At 43.1% G+C, this 19,663-nt stretch overlaps 1 long non-coding RNA gene across 1 annotated transcript in view; it reads left to right on the top strand.

Annotated features, from left to right (window-relative positions):
• The first annotated feature begins 277 nt into the window (after positions 1–277).
• LOC126298962 (uncharacterized) overlaps positions 278–19,663 on the top strand; it is a 34,209-nt gene continuing 14,823 nt past the window's right edge. The window contains exon 1 of the long non-coding RNA XR_007552697.1: positions 278–314. This is a non-coding gene — a long non-coding RNA (uncharacterized LOC126298962). The remainder of the gene's footprint in view (positions 315–19,663) is intronic.

The following is a 19,663-nucleotide window of genomic DNA, read 5'->3' as shown; positions in this document are numbered from 1 at the left end:
TATCTCTAAAAATACTTAGTTAAGATCTGTACTTGTCAAAATTAAAATACACAATAAAAATTATCGTTTTTGTACGATCGAAAACAAAGGGCGATTTCTATAACCATGGCGCTGGTGCAGACTTGTTTCCCTCAATAGTCTTCTTCCATGGTTCCTGTTATGTCAGTGTTGTGCCGCGAGCCGTTCAGTCGTCTGATGTCCATCGCCGTGCGGGAGGGCCCCGTCAACGACGCTAGGAGCTGAGCGCGTCTTCCAGCTGTTTTACCGTTGGGTTGGGTTGGGTTGGATTTCTATACGCAACAGTGATCATTGCAGTAAGTCACCACAAATACTAAAATAGGCATTATGATTGAACTCGCTTTGCTCGTTGAGGATTAAATCCGGGTCTTTCTTTTTGTGAGTGTATATTTTACCTTCTTCTAAATTGTTAAGAAACCGTCCTTTATGAGCTCTATGTAGGATTTCTAAGTTTCGTTTAATGTTCGTGACTGAGTGCTTTAAGGCAGCCATATGCGCACCAAGCTCTGTTTTGAGAGTTGGTATGCTCCCTGAACCTAGTTTCAAAGTTCCTACCAGTCTACCCTATGTATTGTTTACAGCTATCACCACATTTCATCTTACGTACACCGGAATCCTGAAATTCATTCCTACTACTACATATTTTGTGCCGGAGCTTCAATTTTAGCCTGTTATTTGTTCGAAACCCTATTTTAACGTTGGATTTACAAACGCATCTTTCAATCTTATCTGTATTTCTTCCAATGTGAGATCCACGTATATTTTCTTGCTGTTCCTCTCAAATCCGACCTGACTTCCTTCTACTTGTTTCACTTGCCTCTGAATCTTATTATAAATATCAATCACCTCCTTAAACGTATATCTGTTCGCTACGACCACTTGTTTTAAAATACTTAGTCCTTTTTCTACTTACTTTTGGTTTAGTGGCAATCTTAGTAGCCCGTATACCATCGAAGTAAAATATGCCCATTAGTGGCGCGGTGGGCGACAAGAGCGCTCATTAATAACTAAATCTGTACACGTAGGTTTTCTGAATATGCTAAATTGTTTCCCATCTTTATCAGTGTTAAATCTAACAAGGGGAGGCCACGACGTTAGGAACGCGGATTTACTGTAAACCTCGTACACTCGTAGTACTCCATTAGGACAGCAAAATGTGTAAGCAGTAGCCCGTACTTCTCAAGCGTTACAGCGAAAATCGTAAACTTTCGGTCGTCGAATATATATTGTGCGTAGCCATTTTAATCATGAAGCGACTGCAGCAGAGTGGTGACGGCACGTTAACTCAGCGTGTTCGGTCAGAGCGTTAGCTTATGTGAACGGGTGTCATCGGACGTCCGCTCTGAACAAATTCAGCGAACAATATAGGACAAAATGTAATTTTTTATTGTTTGGCGTTCAAGCTGCTGGATCGATTTCCGTTGGACAGTTATATTTTCAAGTCATTTTCTTTACTATTTATATTACAATTGATATAATGGGAAAAATACGTGTAATCGGATGAACTTTTATTAAATTTACAACGTTGGCAGTCGACTAATTTTTATCACTAATATAATCATAACTATCGACTAGTAAAAGACCAACGCATAAAGTGATACTGAAAAGTGTGCTTGCCCGTGTCTTCAAAACTGTTCGTATTTAATCGAAAGAGAACGAGAAATTGCTTCTCGGAAGACGCTATTAAAATACTCAATACTGCATAACCAATTATCAGCGCCGATTTTTAAGAAAATACTGCGTTATGCATTGTTTGCTTCCAAACTATTGCCTGAAAGAGGTTTTTGAAAATGCTAACAAGGTTTGTTTTTCGACAGAAAACGTAAAGACCTTGCGTATGCGGAAACATAGCATTTATTCAATGGAGCTGGTGCCGTTTAACTTTGTTTTCCATATTTTTACGAAAAATACCATCCTGCAACTTGTATTCGTAATCTCGAAAGCGACGATTGTACATCTTTCGAAAGCCGTCTGTGCTGGTCAAAACTTGGAGGTAACAAGTCGTTTCGGGCTCTTTCCAGGTATAAGGGATTTCTCAAATCACGGACAAGCACACATTTTCAGTATGACTTTATGCCGTTGGTCGTTTACTAGTCGGTAGTTATGAATATTAAATTTGTGATAATAAAAATTAGCAGACTTCCAAATTGTAAATTTAATGTTTCATCCGATTACACTTTTCCCCACTATGCCAATTCTAAGATTAATAATAAAAAAACTTTTGAAAATGAAAAAACTGCCGAACGGAACTCGATCCAGCGGCTTGAACGCCAAACATTAAAAAAAATTGTTCATTATTGTTCTTTGAATTTGTTCAGGGCGGACGTCCGATAACACTTGTTCAATTTGTTCGATGATCCATTCGCTCATTGTTGTTGTAAAGGGTAGCTAACGCTTTGACCGAACACGCTGAGCTACCGTGCCGGCACCACTCGGCTGCAGCCGCTTCATGGTTAAAATGGCCACGCACAGATACACAGGTATATTAGACGACCGAAAATATCTGGAGATTTTCTCAATACCACTTAAGTACGCGCTACTGCTGACACATTTTGTCCTCATGGAGTACTAAGATTGTACGAAGTTTGCAGTAAATCCACGTTCCAAACGTCGTGGCCTCCCCTTGTAAGTAATCTATACGGTTGTCTTCTTCAAAATCCAGTGAATCTAATTTTCGGGTGCTAAGTTTTCGGTATCATTTTATCTACTTTTTATAATAAGTCAACATATATCCTATAATAAAAAATTTTCTCAGCGATATCAAGACTTTCGCCAAAAAATTCGTTTTCCAAGTGATTTTCAAAAATGTCAGCCAGCGTCCCAGCCAAACTGTTATCCATTGCCAACCCGTCTTTCTGATGATAAATTTTACCATTGAAAGTAATTGAATAACAAGTCTTGTTCCAACAATTCTACTGGTTCAATCACTTCTCCCAATGCCAATTTACCATGAGTGAGGAGATTGTTCTTAATGATCTCAATCGTTTCTTTAACGGGAATGTTTGTGTACAGATTGATTTCCAATGAAGCTAGTGACGCATTCTGAGGTATAAGTACGTCTTTAATTTCCTTGGCATAGTCGTAGCTGTTTCTGATGAGTCCGACGATATGTACATGCCGCCTTGAATCTGTTATTTAGCTCTTTATTTAGTTTATAACTTGGACTACAGGTATTATCGACGATCGGGGCGAATCGACTTTTCAACCTTATGGAGCTTTGTGACCGTAATTCGGGGATTCGCGGATTCATTACTTTCAATTTAAACTATTCCTCCTCCGTGAAGAGAAATAGCTGTATATTTCCGAATAGGTTTGAAATTTCCTGGTTGGCTCTTTGACCTCCACTATTCAGTTTTCCATAAAGAACTTTTCGGTTTTATCTATATAGTCTGTTGTTCTCTTCAGTCCTGAGACTGGTTTGATGCAGCTCTCCATGCTACTCTATCCTGTGCAATCCATACTCGATGTTAAAAAATTTCTCTTCAGAAACTTTCCTTGCCGTTGCCAATCTAAATTTTATATCCTCTCCACACTGACCATCAGTTATGTTGCTCCCCAAATAGCAATACTCCTTCACTACTTTAAGTGTCTATTTCCTAATCTAATTCTCTCAGCATCATCAGAGTTAACTCGACTACATTCCATTATCCTCTTCTTGCTTTGATCATCTTATATCCTCCTTTCAAGACACTGTCCATTCCGTTCAATTGCTCTTCCAAGTCCTTTGTTGTCTCTGACAATTACAATGTCGTCGGCAAACCTTAGTTTTCATTTCTTCTCCATAGATTTTAATACCTACTCCGATTTTTTCCCCTTTACTGCTTGCTCAATATACAGATTGAATAACATCGGGGATAGGCTACAACCCTGTCTATATGGTCTATCATGTATTAAAACCATAGTGCCGCCGTTATCTGCCTTTGTGACGATAGCCTTCTGTGATTATAACTTCCTATTCAAGCCCTTAAGAATTGGCTCGCTACTGTTCTTGTGAGCAGAATGCATCTCATCTACAATCGACTTCAACTGCCGTGTTGCTGTTGGTATCTGTTCATTTGCGATATCACATGCAACTTTCACTTCTGCGACAGTCTTTTTATTGCATTTGAGTTAATTTCGGTATTTAGGTTATGCTGCTGCCCTTTATTTAATGGATTCTGCCCATCCTTTAATTCTGTGTCAGTTAACTTCACGACCTTCTCATAAAATGTATGCAACTTTTTACGCGCCGTTTCGTTATTAATACTAAAATTTACACCTAGGTGATTGCGACAGAAGCGAACGTGTGTCTTGCATGAGGGAAGACTGGAAATGAGATCTGCGCTGGGCGTATTAACATCCGAATTCTTACCACTCCAACCATCCCCGGATGCCCTCCACGGCCGTGGGGTGGTACACTCTGGCGTCCACGACTGAGGCTGTGGTCGCGTCTGTAGTTTCCTTCGGTCCCCGAACGTTGGCGCCGGCGACGTTTGAGGGTTCTTGGACAACATGATTTTGGAGATGAAGCAGCGATTAGTATGATTAATCAATTACTCAATAAGTCTTAATCGCATTTATTATTATACCGCCAACCGGTTTCAATCCGACGTAGGGGTCATCTTCTGGGCGTTTACATCATTTGTCGACTGGTGGTGTCACTGTCTACATAACGGCAGGAGTGACACCACCAGCAGTCGAGCAATGATGTAAACGCCCAGAAGATGACCACTACGTCGGGTTGAAACCGGTTGGCGGTATAAGAGGGGTTTGGCGCGCTGTGTGGACGTCTGGGAAGTGAGTGCGTGGGATGTGCCATTGTTTCATCGAACTCAGATACTGCTATGGACTGGGTCGTGGTGTGTGTCGTGTTTAGCACTTCTTAATACATCGCAGTGAAATTTTCTGTTGTCTCTATCCTACCGTGCAGTAGGGTTTCGTCCTTCGGAATGTAGTGCACAGAACAAATTTAGGAATTCTATAGTGCTTTGAAAACCCAATCGCGAAGTCAGATTCCCGATTGATAACGATCTCTCACATCTAGCCACGACAACTTATTACTGAGGACTGAATCATGGTTAGTGTGGAGAGTTAATGCTTCTCAAAACATTGCAGAGATTCTCTTGCAGTAGTATTTGCTGTTGTCTCTACCCTATCATACAGTAGGCCGCCTCCTCCTCTTCCTCCTCCGAATGGTGTGAAAGAAGCAGCTTAGGGGATGTACAGTGCTTTAAAAACACAGTCGGCACGTCAGATTCCTGAGTGATAGCGATCTGACATCCGGCCATGTTAACTTAATACTAACGATTGGATTGCCGAATAAGTAGTTGCGTTTAGCGCTTATCAACACATCGCAATGGACTCTGACTTTGAGTGTTATTTGCCATTGTCTCCGTTCAAACACGCAGTAGGACCATCCTCCCTCCTCCCAAATGTAGTGGAGTGAACCAGTTTAGGAATTCTATAGTGCTTTTACAAACCCCTTACTTTGATTACGCACACGCTTGCGTTCGGTATGGGCGGGCATTGCGGGCACGGGTGTGGCTGTCTCTCGCGGACAGGGCTACTCTGCAGTCGGTGGACACTGTGCTTCGTGATGGTGAGTTTATGTGATCGGCAGGATTTTTTTTTTTTTTTTTTTCGCGAGGTATGTTCAGTTGAAACCTTGAGCGTTTGTGTTCTCAAACATTGGTGCGTACAGGACCTCGGATATGTTTAGCACTACGATTTATTAGTGACGGAAATTTCGTTACTTGATTTGTATAATGTTTGCTTGTGATTCTCAAACGTTGAAACTACATTTTATTATGACTAAGGATCATCGTAAGGTGGAGGTGACTATTTTACGCGATCTGTTTGAGTCCTGTAAATTATCAAACAATTTGACAGGGTAGTAAAACGGATTATCTTACTCTATTTTGATATCTAAATTGCCTCAGCTTTCCCTTTGTCTCCAGCATTAGGCAACAGGAACACAGTGTTCTGAGGAGAGATGAAACCCTTAATCTTCGTGTTGGGAGAACTTTGTTCACCCAGACACAGTGAGTGGCCACTTGAGAGAGGACATAGAGTTTGGAATTTGCCGCCCCTTGTTGGTTTGAGGGGTGCGTGATCTGGGGTAATTCATCATTGAGTAAAAGAGTTCACTGCACAAAAGCGTGTAATCAGAATAATTGCTGGAGCTCATCCAAGACCTTCCTGCAGACTCTTATTTAAAGAGCTAGAAATCTTCACTGTAGCCTCACCATGTATATTCACTTATGAAATTTGTCATTAACAATCCGAACGAATTCAAAAGTAATAGTGTACATGACTACAACACTAAGAGAAAGGATGATCTTCACTACTCAAGGTTAAATCTGACTCATAAGGGGGTAAATTATTCTTCCCCAAAAGTCTTTGATCACTTACCTAATAGCAACAAAAGTGACAGGTAGCCATATAGCATTTAAAAGGAAATTAAAAGAATTTCTGAATGGCAACGCCTTCTATTCATTAGATGAATTTTTGGATATAGTAAGTGGGTAATTTCCCACCCCCACCTCAAGAGTCATGTAATATTTTGTGTAATGTAATAAGACACCTTTTATTAACCTGACACATTCATCATTACGAAGTGTCGTATTCATGATCTTTGGAACAAGTACTAATCTAATCAGAGGAGGCAAATATCCGGTCTGTGGGCGCCAGTATTTAGTAACGTGATCTGTAATTAGGACATTGGGTTGTTTTGACCTTCGTGGTGGGTTCCTGACGATGCGCGCGCGCGCGATATCTCAAACGGTGGCTACTATATCGCACTTCATTCCATGATCGGCAGACCTCTTTTGCAGTATGTAACTGTCAGTGCAGTATGTATGTATGTCTGTTTCTCGATTTGCACAAACGTTTGCCGCTAAATTTCTCGTAATTTTTCCGTCTGCAGAAAGCTACGGTGGGTTTAGAAATGTCATGAACTTTTAGATACATAATTGTTCTGATTTTCCCGTCTGTGCTCAGACACCAGTGTGCTTCGAAAAGTGAGGAAAATAAAAAAAATAAGACTTAGCCTCCCTGACTCTGGCAGCAAATACAAACTAAGCCCACTCAGCGTTTCCATGCGATCAGAATATTAAAGCATCACAGTTGTTCAAATATTCCATACTGCCTTGTCACCTACAAACTGTTTATTTAAACAGTATTCCACATATTGCAGTCAGTTTCCAGACAAATTCTTTAACTAAGTAAATGAACGGTGTTACAAACACTGGCTTGTAACCCATAAATTGTCTAAATAAACAATATTTCACACAGTAGCTAAATTCTTTAAATGATATTCCATACAGTGCAATCGATTTCTCACCAAATTCTTTAAATAAGTAAATAAACTATATTAAATCAAGTGTCATACATAAATGAACAATATTCCACACATTGTCTAAATTGTTTAAACAATATTCCATACACTGCAATCAATTTCCTGACAAATGTCCAGTCAAGTCTTTCTTACCAATTTCCAGGTGTGGGATGGAAAGGGGAGGAATGGGTTCTCCAGAGGGGGGATTTAATTTATTGATGTAATTAGCCAATCAACAGTGTGCTTTTATCAGCGAGAGTGATTCCAGAAGGATGGGGAGGAAGAGGGAGGAGGAGAGGTTGTGGGAGGGATGGGGGAACAACAGGTTAATGACCCGTCAATCAAAATGAAGGGTTATGCACAGGGGTCATAATCCTCTTAGCAGAAAAATAGGTTAAGGACCTGTCAATCAAGAGAGCAATAGGTTTGCCACTCAATGCATACTTGCCTCTGAAAGTAGACAATGTGCTCTAAGAAATTGTGCTGATGCTGCTGTTGCCCTACTACTATTATAGTATAACTTGTCCCACGACACACACAATTGTTTGCATCTATGACTCAAGGAAGATAGGAAGATGAAAATGGAGTCACTTGCTGCGATACTGCAGAACAATGAAGTAAAGTTGTATCCCATATTGCATGTTACTCTGTGCATAAATAATGGAGACCGACTGGTTTAGACTCTCATTTCTTTGCTGTGCATTTCTGAAATGGTTGCAATCAATTGGATATCACTTAGACGACTTGCATGTCCTTCACCAGTTATCCAACTAGGGAATGGGGAGCTACAGTTATTGTGGAATCTGAGTCACATTTCGTTTCTGGCGAATCTCCAAATCATTGAGAGGTGATTGCTAGGTCGAAGGCCAGAGTGAAAAAACTGACTCAGCTAGGATTTGATACTACCTTTCTAGCCAAACACTCTAGCGCCCAAGCGTCACACGAGGGGCCCAATAAACCAAACTTTTTACTTCCTCAAAACACTGTTGACCTCTCGAGATATGGTGGCTGTTAGCTAGGTGGCAGTGGTTTCGTTTTCACAACTTAATTTTAATTCTTCATAATTTAGACAGTTTGTTCGAAATATTTGTAAATTATTTACAAAAACTTTCCTTGTGTATCTGTTAGACAAAACGAGATAAAAATCTCTACAGCAGTTCCTGAGATTAGCCTGCACATTCAAATGGACGCGAGGTGGTGACTTGAATTTATGTATAGACAGATGATTTGCTGCATCTTCAAAGTGGTGGGCAAATAACATGCAGTCTTTACTTCGATCTTCTTCGTGATTTGAACACTTCTGTAATGACGTTATTTTGCCCCGTTTCTGTATATAAGGGGTGTTCAAAAAGAAACGAGCCGGAGACATAATTACAGAAACCAGTACCTGTAAGTTAGTATTGACCCTAGCTGTTGACACTTGTCTCACTGTGACACATTGCGGTGAATGGTTGTCTCATAAATTTCCCGGGGCTGGGATGTGTACCAGTTCAAACGTCTCTGTATCTTCATAAGACGCTTGTCGAATTCGGTACAACTTATTCACTTTACTACCTGATTTTAGCTCAATTCATGAACTCTTTCAGAAAGACTGAGCACTAAAATAAAGCCTATTGATTATTATATGTGAGTTTTAATGTGGGTTTCGGTTTTGTTTTGTGAGAATCGCTGAATTGGTCATCGTCTGCTGGGAGCAGACGATGTTGCTTCTCGTTAAAAGGAGAGCACAGGATGACCAACTTAGGTTTCCAGTACCTGAACAGAGGTTTACCCATCTTAGTGGAAGGCTTTTTGTGTGTGGGGTTGGCGACGGAAGGCTACCCCTCTGGTAACTTCCGCTGCACGGGGAGCTAGCTAATCTCGAAAGAGGAAGCGGCACTCTTCGGTGAACGCTTGGTGAGTACGGATCGAAGCTCTTAAGGGGGGGTGGTTTCAGGTGATAGGAATCAGTTTGTTAGGACTTAGTTATGTTTAACTGGTGAATTACTTAAGAACTTTAGCTTATCTGAAGCATGTGAACCGAATTATTTTTAATGATTTTTAATCTTATATTTTGTGGAAATTGCTTTTGTCTTTGTCGATTTTTGTGCCACGTGTTTGGTAATCAATGACCCTTCTGGTTCACCACGGCACCGCAATAGGCTTTATTTTAAGTTTGCTCGTTGAATGAGCTAACATTTCTGCAAGAATATGTTCTTTCGTGCGCTTTCTACAAAGCAGCACAACAGTTTGTCAGACTGCACCACGTGCTCTAGTTCGGCCGTTTGCAAGCAGCAGACGCAGTTAGTATGTTAGATAATTACCGCACAGCCTTGTGTATTGGTTAAACCTCTGTCCAGAATAGAGCATGCGTAGAATCGTAATGCAAATCTCACTTAGATATTTTATGGTATTAATGCAAAGGAGACGATAGTATATCTGTCTCCCACCCCAGTCATCTGTTTTTCTTCTTGCTGTAGTTAAATTGTGCTCTGTTTCATTCTCACGTAATTCTTACTTAAATATTTGGAGTCAGGCACCAGTTACGTGTAGTTAGGATGTGTAACCAAATATTTAGTTACAATAAAGAATTTACGTGAAAGATAGTCTTTGGTGCCGATCTTACCCCCCTTACTCTGATTTCCATTCCTGAATTAATAAAGTTGCTTCATGCACGACTTGGAGTGCTATTTATCTGGCTGCTTAAAGAAATTTGCGTATTTGTAATTAAATTATTAAAGTAATTAAACTAATAATTTTCCAGCTCAGTTTCTTCTAAATGGTTAGGAAGGTCTTGGGCTGGTGGCGACCCTAAATTTCAGAATTTTTATTATTATTTGTGTGACAGAAGCAGCTAGAAATGAGATAACGTATATGGCTTGATAAGAAACGTCGTAAACATAGTAATACGTTAAACAGCTCCACACTGACAGCTGGACGACGTCCACACGAGTGTAAGAAAGGTTATGCTGACGTTCTTTGACCAAGATGGCCCCCTTCTGATTTACTTCCTGCAGCACGAGACAACAGAGAATGCTCAGTGTTACTCGCAACCCTTGACCACCCTTCGCCAGTCGATCAAATCAAAACGACCAAGCACTCTCCTGTGGAGTCATTCTGCTCCACGACAATGCAAAGCCTCATACGGCCAACACAGTCCTGGCATTCCTGCAGAAATTCGAATTGTAGGTTCTCGGCCACCCTCCATACAGTCCGGACCTCTCCTTGAGATTACACCATTTGTGGTCCCTCTAAAAAGGCTGAGGGGCAAACGATTCACCTCGGACGACGACGTCCAGCTGTACATGCGGAACTGGTTAACATCACAGCGCCGACAGTTTTGAGGCAGCCATTCACCGCCTTGTGCTACAATGGGACAAGCGTCTCAACAACCAGGGCCAATACTTCTAACATACAGGTACTGGTTTCTGTAATTATGCCTCCGGCTAGTTTCTTTTTGAACGCCCCTTACATTTGAACTTAATGTTTAGAACACGAAATACAGTAAGCAGTCTTGAGGCGGAATGTTTTTATTGCATCGTGATAGGATTCTAAGAGATGGTTCAAATGGCTCTGAGCACTATGGGACTTAACATGTCAGTAGTCCCCTAGACTCAGAACTACTTAAACCTAACCTACCTAAGGACATCACACACATCCATGCCCGAGGCAAGATTCGAACCTGCGACTGTAGCAGCAGCCGCGTTCCGGACTAAAGCGCCTAGAACCCTCGGCCACAGCGGACGGTGGATTCTAAGAGAATCACCGAAAATATTACGCTATGTTATCTCGAGAGGAAACACCTAAAATGAATCGCAGATCCCACGGCGCGTCTCTACCTTGCCAGTCATTTTATTTTTAAGTACAGTGTGCATTTCGACTGGTAGACGCACGCCATAGCCGACCATTTGCCTTTCCTACTACAGAACTTACTTGCTCATTTCACTTCGCAACGTTACGTCTAGATATATAATCGACATGACAGTGAAGTACTAATGCTGTATTCGAGCATTACGGGAGTTGCCATTCGTCACACAAATTTGAAATTTTTCTTAAGTTATCTTGTATCCTTCTACAGTCACTCGACGACACATTCCTGTACATCAAACAACCGCAGACTGCTGTCGACCCTGTCGGCCAGATCATTTATGTATACAGAAAATAGTGGCCCTATCGACATGAAAGTGAAGTGCTAATGCTGTATTCGAGCATTACGGGAGTTGCCATTCGTCACACAAATTTGAAATTTTTCTTAAGTTATCTTGTATCCTTCTACAGTCACTCGACGACACATTCCTGTACATCAAACAACCGCAGACTGCTGTCGGCCAGATCATTTATGTATACAGAAAATAGTGGCCCTATCACTTTCTCTTGGGCACTCCTGTTGATACTCTCGTGTCTGAACACTGGCGCTGCAGTACAAAGTAATGCTCTATTACTTAAGAAGTCTTAGAGCTACTCGCATATCTGTGAATCTAATCCATACTCTCGGGCGTTCCTTAATAGTCTGCAGTGCGGCACTGTCAGTAGCTTTCCGGAAATTTAGGAAATGGAATCTGCCTGTTTCCGTCATTAAGATTACTAACGATATCATTTGAGAAAACAGCAACCTGAGTGTCACGATGTTTTTAAAACTTCGCTGATTTGTGAACAGAAGCTTTTCTTTCTCAAGGATATTTGTTACATTCGCACTGAGAATATGTTCAAGAATTCTGCAACTATCAGATATTAAAGATATTGGTCTGTAATTTTCAAGGTCTGTTATTTTCTTATAAACAAGAGTCACTTGAGACAAGATATTCATGAAAAATGCAATCTGCTTCAGGGGCCAATGCCGTAAAGTTCCTTCTGTAAAACCGAATTGGGATTCCATTCCCTCCTGATGACTTACGTTTTCAACTTTCAGTAGCTTCTCTACACCAGGGATATCTATTACTATGTCCACCATATGCGAGTGTGTGTGACAGTAAATTGGCAGTATGTTTGTACTATCTTCCTGCTTGATCGAGTTCTGAAAGGAGAAATTTAAAACTTCAGATGTCCTTTGTCGTCTTCTATTGCCACACCAGACTGGCCAATAAGTGACTGGATAAGGGTAGTGTAAATCTAGAAGTAGCGACACTGAGGTGACAGGTCATGGAATACCTCCTTGTATCTTGTCAGACCTCCTTTCGCCCAGCATAGTGGAGCAACTCGGCTTGGTGTGGACTAAAGTCGATGGAAGTCCCCTGCAAAAATGCTGGGCCATGCTGTCTCTATAATAGTCCATAATTGCGCAAGCGTTGCTGCTGCAGGATTTTGAGTACGAAATCACCACGCGATTATGTCCCATTAATGTTTGATGGGATTCATGTTGCGCCATCTCGGTGGTCAAATCAGTCGCTCGGACTGTACAAAATGTTTTTTCAAACCAATCGCGATCAATTGTGGCCTGACGACAGGGCCAATTGTCATCCATAAAAATTCCATCGTTGTCTGGAATATAAAGTCTACAAATGGCTGGACATGGTCTCCAAGTAGCCGAACATAACCATTTACATTAAATGATTGGATCAGTTGGATGACAAGACCCTGTCCAGTCCATGTAGACACAGTCCACACCATTATAGAGCCATAACCAGCGTACACAGCATCTTACTGGTAACTTGGCTTCATGGGGTCTGCGCCACATTCGAACTTTAGCATCGGATCTTACCAACTGCAGTTTGGACTCACCTGACCAGCCCACGGTTTCCCAGTCTTCTAGGGACCAACCGGTGTGGTCACAAGCCCAGAAGAGGTGCTGCAGACGATGTCGTGCTGTTAGCAAAGGCACTCGCGTCAGCCGTGTGCTGCCGTAGCCCATTAATGGCAAATTTCACCTTACTATTCTAACGGATACATTCGTCGTACGTCTGACATTGGCTTCTGCGGCTATTTCATGCAGTGTTGCTTGTATGTTAGCACTGACAACGCTACACAATCACCACTGCTCTCGGTCATTAAGTAAAGACTGTCAGCCACTGGGTTGTCCGTGGTGAGAGGTAATGCCTGAAATCTGGTATTTTACGCACATCCTTGACACCGTGGATCTAGGAATGTTGAATTCCTTAACAATTTCCGAAACTGAATATCCCGTGCGTGTAGCTCAGAGTATCATTCCGCGTTCGGAGTCTTAATTTCCGTCGTATAGCCATAATCACATCGAAGACCTTTCACATGAATCACCTGACTACAAATAACAGCTCCGCCATTGCACTGGCCTTTAAACTTTGTGTAGGTAATGAAACTGCCATCTGGGTATGCACACGTGTCCCATGACTCTAGACACCTCAGTGACTGTTATGACAATGGGTCATAAATTATAGCCAATAAAGTAAGACAGGAATTAAGAATAGCTGGGATAAACATCTGGTATCGACTTTGTTTGGTATCGGGCTGTGCAGAAATTGAATGCCCGCCAGAGCAAATGTCCCTCTCAGCCAGCATAAATAACGCCGCAACTCGACAGCTCAGTTAGGCGTGAGCTTCGGCTGGTAGCGTTCGTTAGTATCTCCACCATACTGTTGACTACTCGACGACTTCGCTTTGGTTTTCCTGTTCAGTCTCGATTTGGATTGTAGATCGTTCTTCACCTGTTGACCGCGTTATATCGAATGTTCGTAGCACTTAGTTGTTGCATAGGTTATTGACTTGCTCTTCTTATGTCGGGTCTACCGTTTGGTCAGCCCTATTGCTCAACTCCGGCGTGGGTTTGAGACCTGTCCGCAGAGGGTCTTCATGCCTTGCGTCGTCATCGTTTCTCTCCTGTTTTTCTGACGTGTGCTGCGGTATCCGGCTACTCGCGGATATAGCAATTGGCGGTGAGGGAAAAGTAGTAGTTTCGTAGAGTGGAAGCTAAATTGATTAGCCCGCTCGAGCAGCAGCAGATACAGACTGACTTGTTACACAAGTCAGTTCAGGTCTGGGAGGAGAATCTTCGTGTGCAGGAAGCCGCTGTGCCCTATGCCCCTGCACTCGACACCAAATGCCGTCCTCCGTTGTTTCCTCCTTTCAACGACGCTACAGAGAACTGGGACATATATTCACATCGACCAAAGCAACATTTCATGGCGTTTCAAGTCAAGGCCGATTCACTACAGTGATAGCTTTTTCTGTCTTAAGCGCCGCTGTACAAGTTTTTTCTCCTCCGAAAATTGACGCCTCTGCCTGACCCCGTCACCCTCTCCTTTCAGGAGATATGCAGTCTACCGACCAATTATTGTTCTCAGCGGAATCATGTGATTGCCTGTAGGCTAGAATTTCATAAGAGCCATATACAGCCAGGACAGTCATACCGTTCGTGGGTCATTGACTTGCTAGGACTCAGCCAAAAATGTGATTTTTACTCGTGACAGTCCGTAAGGCCTCCTACGCTGACTCTTTGATTCGTGATGTGGTGGTTGTTAGTACGTGACGCAGAAGTCCACACGGCGGCGTTGAAACTGCATAACCCGTCGTTAGAGGACATCTTGCACATCGCTCATTCTTCGAAATGAAAATCGCCGCTCGAAACAACCTAATTCGCAAACTAGGGGGGGGGGGGGGGGGGAGACATAGTGGGATCACATCCACAACCTATTCGCTGTTCTGCAATGGCACTGTGCTTTTCTACTGCTGAATATGCTTCTCCAGTCTGGTACAGGTCATTTCATGCCAGACAAGTAGACATTGCTCTCAACGAAACCTGCAGGTTGATCACAGATTGCTTAAGACCTACCCCAACTGATAAGCTCTACTGCCTGGCTGGAATGGCGCCACTATGGATACGCAGAACAGTGGCTGCCAACAAAAGAGACTGAAAGTGGAACAGGACAGTGCCCATCCACTGCACGGACATAATCCACCACAGCAATGGCTGAGATCGCGAAAGAGCTTCCTGAGAACATCCGAGAAGCTCACCAGTTCACCAGAGAAGACAAGGCTGGAGTTATGGAAGAAGTAGACGCCTCACCTGCAGATGCCAGAAGCTGAAGAACTGCCACCTGGACACAACGAGAGCTGGCTGGTGTGGAAGTCTTTAAACAGATTACGATCAGAAGTTGAACGATCCAGAGACGACCTGAAGAGATGGGGCTTCATAAAAGATACGTCCTGTGATTGTGGACAAGAACAAACCACAAGACACATGCTCCAGTGCCTTTTGTGCCCTACATCCTGCCCGAAGATTGATCTCCTGCAAGCCACTCCAAGCACCTTGGAGGTTGCAAAGTAGTGGGCACATGTAATATAAATACAATTTGTATATATATAATATTGATGTACATGGCTACTGTAAATTTGTAGGTTTCTGATTCGAAAATAATTCTTCGAAATTGCACAGCCAACTAACCGACGACTTACGGCAATGTCGCAAGTAGCAGCAGTTCGTATGACACCACGTGCGCCAGTCCAGCGTCGCAAACGTAGGAAGACCGCTAGGTTGCAGCAACGTCGTGATTTGTCTTTGTCCGATGTGTCTGACTTCTGAGCCTCCAGTTGCCCCTCGACGACTGCTACAGGGGCCGCTCCCTTCGTGCCAGCAGTGTTTTTCCTCTTTCTTCTGAGCACTGTACAGGTCGGTAGGGGTCCTGCACATGCTGTGACAAGGAGGGGTACCTCCACTCAGTATGTCGCAGTCACACGACTCGCCCGCACCCGGCACCACGACCACACCAGGACATGGTACAAGCACTGCAGACAGTAATCTACCACGGCGACCCCTTTACGCAGAAATTCTCACTTCTCAACAGGACAACCGTTTTCTGGTGGACACTGGGGCTACCATGTCTTTGGCCAGTCTGGCGACTGACGTGTGACTGGGTTCACTTGACTTGTCCCTACACACAATTAGCTGGCCTGTGACAACCGTGTGATTCTTCTTAACGGACTCTTCCAGGTTGCAGAAACTTACAAACATGTTACTCGGCTTTTGACGTTCTTTGTCGATGCCTTCACAGCATTTGGATTTATTTCCAATTAAGGGGGTTTCCAGTGTGGTCTTGTTCCAGGAACTGGATGACTTCTGCACAGCGTTTCTCTTTTTCAACCGTATTTGGGGCGTGCTTCGGACTTTCAGGCCACACCTAGTTTTTACTGCACCAGAATAATTCCATTGGGCTTATGGGCTGCCTTGAAGGACGAACTGGATCGTTTGTAGGCAGCTCGGGTTGTCGAACCTGTCAAATCTAGCACATGAGTCACACGGCTAGTCATCATAAGGAAACTGAATGGGTATCTTTTCTTGTGTGGGGATTTAAAGGTGACAGTGCTCAATCAGTGAGAAACCTATCCTATTCTAAGGCAATAGTTCTCCTCACCAAACTGGATGGCGAGAATATTTTTCCAACATAGACCTCGCTGATGTGTACCTCCAGCTACCTTTAAATAAGGCATCTCGGAATATTGTGGGCCTTAACAAGCCATTTGGGTTGTATAAGTACAAGCAACTTGCCTTTGGCATTTCCTCATCCCCTGCAACATTCCAATGATTTCTGGAACAGATGATACAACATATTCTGGCTGGTCACTTAGGTGACCTTGTTGTCACAAGATCCTCTCACCAAGAACGTTTGGAAAACTTCCATACCCTGTTCACAACCCTGAAGGATGCAGACCTGGGTTTTCTTTTGGTGAAGTTCAGATTTTTTCAGCCAGGAGTAGAGTACTTGGGGCATTGGCTCCCTAAAGAGAGAATCTGGACTACTGATAACAACGTTGCCACCAGCACTTCTTTGCCCCTCCCCACGAACTTACCCGAATTACAAACATTTTTGGGCAGCTCAACTATGCTTAATTCCTAAATCAGGGCCCACATGGCACAACCTGTCAATCAGTTGCATAAAAAGGGCGTCCATAATACCTGTGACCAGGATTTTTTCAAATTGAAAACAATGCTGACATCCACACCCTGCCTCACGCCCTTTTCTCCTGATCGCCCATTGGTTATGGCAGCCAGTGCGTCCGCCCATGGTACTGTAGAGGTCTTGGCACACAGGAATGGGGATTGTTCCAGACAGCCTATACCATATGCATCCAAGACCCTGACCTCGTCAAAGCACAATTATTCCCAGATAGAAAAGGAGGCTTTGGCAACAGTGTTCACACTCAAGATATGTCTACCTTCTTGGAATGTAGTTCTCTAATTCCGGATCACACGCAGTTGATGGCGTTCTTTGGACTGCGTTCCAACCTTCCAGAACAAACAGCTCAATGGCTCCAGTGGTGGGCGTTGTTTCTCAGTGCCTACAATTATATTATTTGCTACAACCTGACAACCCAGCATACTAATGCAGACACGTTGTCCTGTCTACCAGCTGGCACAGACCCTGGTTTCAAACAAGAGGTCCTCTGCTTCCACATAAATACCAAACATACATTGGACTGTTTTCCCCTGCAACACACCCTCAGAGGGCTCAGCATTTAGTTGCTGGGTACAGGCTTGGTGACCCTGGGGTCCCTGAGCTGGGGACTCAAGCACTACCAGTCTTCAATGCCATAAGCTCTGAGCGTGCTTAAACGACGACTGTAAGGTGCGACGGTGGAACATTGTACAATACAGAGCCCGGGGCTCTTGACTTACCTGCCTTCCACAGCATCGTCTGGCGTGTTTCCACATGTATGCACGAATATCAGGAGAGGGGGAAGGATCTGATGTCAGGCTGTGCGGAGCCCACTGGAGCAAATGGTCATTGATGGACGATAGAGAATAGTCACCACAACGTTGCACTTGACTAGTGAGTGCGTCACCGTCTCGCCACGTGAATACACCAGCCAATAGTGTCCCTTGTGGCTGGCGTAAATACCTCGACACCTCAGTCAATTGTGTACTTCATCTGATAACATTCGTTACTATCTCCACTGTACTACTGACTACTCGTCGGCGACTTCGCTTTGGTATTGGTTTTCCTCTCTGATCTCGATTTTTGATTGTGGCTCGTACTTGGCCTGTTGACAGCATTGCGTCGAAAGTTCGCTGCACTTTGTTGCATAGGTTTTTATTGACCTCTTGTTGTCAGGTCTGCCATTTGGTCAGCCCTGTTGCTAGGCTCTGGTGCGGGTTTGATTCCCCTCTGCAGGCAGTCTTCACACCTTGCATCGTCATCTCTCCTGTTTTTTAGACACGTGCAACGATATCTGCGTACTTGCAATTTGGTAATAAATTATGGTAATTAAGCTAAGGTAGCATAAAAATGGAATCAAGCATGTTTTAAGTGTCTTTAATTATTCCTAAACAATTATTTGATATGAGCACACGTGGGCCACTGGGAGAGGGGAAAGTTACAGATAGTGTTTGTTTGCATAAGTCATTAATTAGTGTGCCAAAAAGTACTCTGCCCCATTTCTAACATTCCTTGAAGAGGGAATTTGATTGTTGCTTGATGTTGAAAGACTCAATTAGTTGCATATGAGAACATTCCATCAGTTGAAATAGATGCCAGCAAAAAGTGTGGAATCAGTTCACGTAAATGTAGTGGTAATACTACACCTGCATAAGAGGGCAGTGTGTAGAGTAAGGGTTAGCTGGACGTCTGTCTTATTGCAGAGGATCCTGGTAAAAACTGCTGGGTGTTGTGGCATGTGAGACGCGCGTGCTTGGATTACCAAGCCTGCCTTAAAAAAAGCCATAGTTAAATAACTTATTATACCACAGAATAGGGATCAACAACAGACAAATGCAGAGAGAGGCATTGGAATTCCTTGAATATCTGTAACCGTTTCCTGTTGATTTGAAATGCAGAGATACTTCACATATATTCAACTATGTTTACTTGATTTTACGTCTCTCTCAGCTTAAATTCTTCTGACATGTTCCTTGTGGATCGGGAAAACAGAAATGATGCTGCATCAGTACTATAGGACTTGATAAACAATATTGACTGTTTAGTTCTTGCTTGTTGGAACTTGTTAACTCAGCATGATGGTGTTTTATGAAATCTGAAAACTCAATGTGCGGAGCTTGTCATAGTTAGTTCACCATCAGACACGTCACCATCATTCATCACTTTCTTTTCATATATAAGATGTAAGTACGACTTGGACTATACACTGATCAGCCAGAACATTACGACCCCCGACTAAATGTCCATACAAACTTGTCTAGGCGATAGCATCACCTGTTGAGGAATGACTGCTAATTACTCACGCTCAGTGCATGTAGTATCAGTGAGCATACTGTCCGTTCTTAGAATGGGGGAATGTGTGCAATCTGTTTGACCAAGGGCAGTTTGTGATGGCCTGGAGGCTGAGCATGAGCAGTTTAATAAACTGCATGACATGTTGGGTGTTCCAGGAGTGCTGTTGTCTTACACATGTGACCAACCCCCCTGCGGGTCCGGGGGTTAGTATAGG

The sequence above is a fragment of the Schistocerca gregaria genome, chromosome X (assembly GCF_023897955.1).
Source record: "Schistocerca gregaria isolate iqSchGreg1 chromosome X, iqSchGreg1.2, whole genome shotgun sequence".
In the NCBI taxonomy this organism is placed as follows: Eukaryota; Metazoa; Arthropoda; class Insecta; order Orthoptera; family Acrididae; genus Schistocerca; species Schistocerca gregaria.
Note: the sequence above shows the minus strand (reverse complement) of the source record. Positions and strands in the feature narration are given on the sequence as shown.